Raw genomic sequence first — 1,848 nt, 5'->3', positions numbered from 1 at the left:
ACAAGTTTCATAACCTAGCTCAAGCCCAGGTCTGTGTGGTCCCAAAGCTCTTTCTACCTCATCACTCACTCTCCCTGCTCAGGGGGAAGTGGTAAAAGGGCTGGAAAAAGAGGATAGAAAGAGCTATTGTGGGGAAAAAAAGCTCCAAATTTCAAAACCCAGGAGAAACAGACACTTTTACTTCCTGAACCTCCTGGGAATTGATATCTAACAGTACAAATGTGGTTCAATGACCATTGCTGGCCCCACCAAAGGGTCTACCTGCTTACAGATGCCCAACATAGACCAAACAGAATTAGAAACTAAAGGCATAAAAGGGAAACAAAGATCAATATTTGAATGAATGATATCAAAATCTTCTCTATTCTAGAGAATTAGAGGAAATCATAAAAAATGGCCATGCTTTTTTTTTTAAGTTAAGAAATACAGAAGTAAAAGATAAAATTTGGAAATCATAACTTTGCCTAGTTCAAAGTTGTGAACCATCACTTGGGAGTGGCTACTAAAAGCTATACAGGGATTTTACCACTCAGGCCTGTTGGTTTTGCAACTTTGCTTAAATGACCTATTGATTTTTTTAGTTGAACTATTTTTTAAATTTTTTTGATAAATGAATTTCATTCTTAAAAACTGGCTAATTATGATTTCACTATATTCCCAATGTACTTGGAGATGTAGAGGATATTAAAAAAGTGATCAGAAATTAAATATAGTTCTTTCTTTTGCTCAGTGGGAAGAATTTTACTTCTATGATTATACAATCTTTGCTTTTCTCACTTAGGGGACTCAGCTCTGATAAAAGTTTGATTAATAGTTCAGTAGTTTGAGAATCCAAAGACAATACCAAAATGAAGTCTATTGAAAGCCCACTCCTTGTATTATTGTTGGGATAATTAATTTCTGTCATGACTAAAGGCCAAAAGGGAACAGCTGGTACACTAATTCAGTTTTGTACACTGTGGTTGGGAACTTATTTCTTTATAATTCGTTGGTATGCATTGCTTAAAGATGTGATTTTAAAAAAGTCAGAGTAAAAACATCTTTAAAGCAATTTCGCATTCCTCCATTTAGTTTCTTTTTGAACTAAAAACAGCAATAATTATCTAGTCCTACTTCTCTTTCCATTTGATTACAATGTGTTCCATAAAAGTAAGAAGTGTTAAGGTTAATAAACTTAGAAAGTTTTCAATACTTTTGCCTTTCAAAAGAAAAAAAAAATTCCAAAGCTCGTTTTAGCAGCACATATACTAAACTAAAACCAGAATGATACAGAGAAGATTAGCATGGCTCCTGTGCAAAAATGACACGTAAATTCATGAAGTGTTCCACATTTTCAGACATAGAGAACAGACTTATGGACATGGCAGGGACATGAGGCGGGTAGGAGAGGGTAAGATGTATGAAGAGAATAACATGGAAGCTTATATTACCATATGTAAAATAGATAACCAATGGGAATTTTCTCTATTACTCAAGAACTCAAACAGGGGTGGGATGGAGAGGGAGATGGGAAGGAGGTTCAAGGCGGAGGGAACATGTGTATACCTGAGGCTGATTCATGTTGATATCTGACTGTTGCTAATAAGTCACTTCAGTCGTGTCTGACTCTGTGCGACCCCATAAACAGCAGCCCACCAGGCTCCCCCGTCGCTTGAATTCTCCAGGCAAGAACACTGGAGTGGGTTGCCATTTCCTTCTCCAATGAATGAAAGTGAAAAGTGAAAGTGAAGTCACTCAGTCATGTCCGACTCTTTGTGACCACATGAATCGTAGCACGCCAGGCCTCCCTGTCCATCACCAACTCCCGGAGTCCACCCAAACCCATGTCCATTGAGTTGGTGATACCAT

General features: G+C 37.6%; 1 non-coding gene across 1 annotated transcript; it reads left to right on the top strand.

The window, feature by feature from the left end:
• The first annotated feature begins 1,231 nt into the window (after positions 1-1,231).
• On the top strand, positions 1,232-1,335 carry LOC133250180 (U6 spliceosomal RNA). Its single transcript, XR_009737284.1, has one exon. It is a non-coding gene; the product is annotated as a U6 spliceosomal RNA (small nuclear RNA).
• Positions 1,336-1,848: the final 513 nt, after the last annotated feature.

This window comes from Bos javanicus, chromosome 6, assembly GCF_032452875.1.
Source record: "Bos javanicus breed banteng chromosome 6, ARS-OSU_banteng_1.0, whole genome shotgun sequence".
Classification (NCBI taxonomy): Eukaryota; Metazoa; Chordata; class Mammalia; order Artiodactyla; family Bovidae; genus Bos; species Bos javanicus.
Note: the sequence above shows the minus strand (reverse complement) of the source record. Positions and strands in the feature narration are given on the sequence as shown.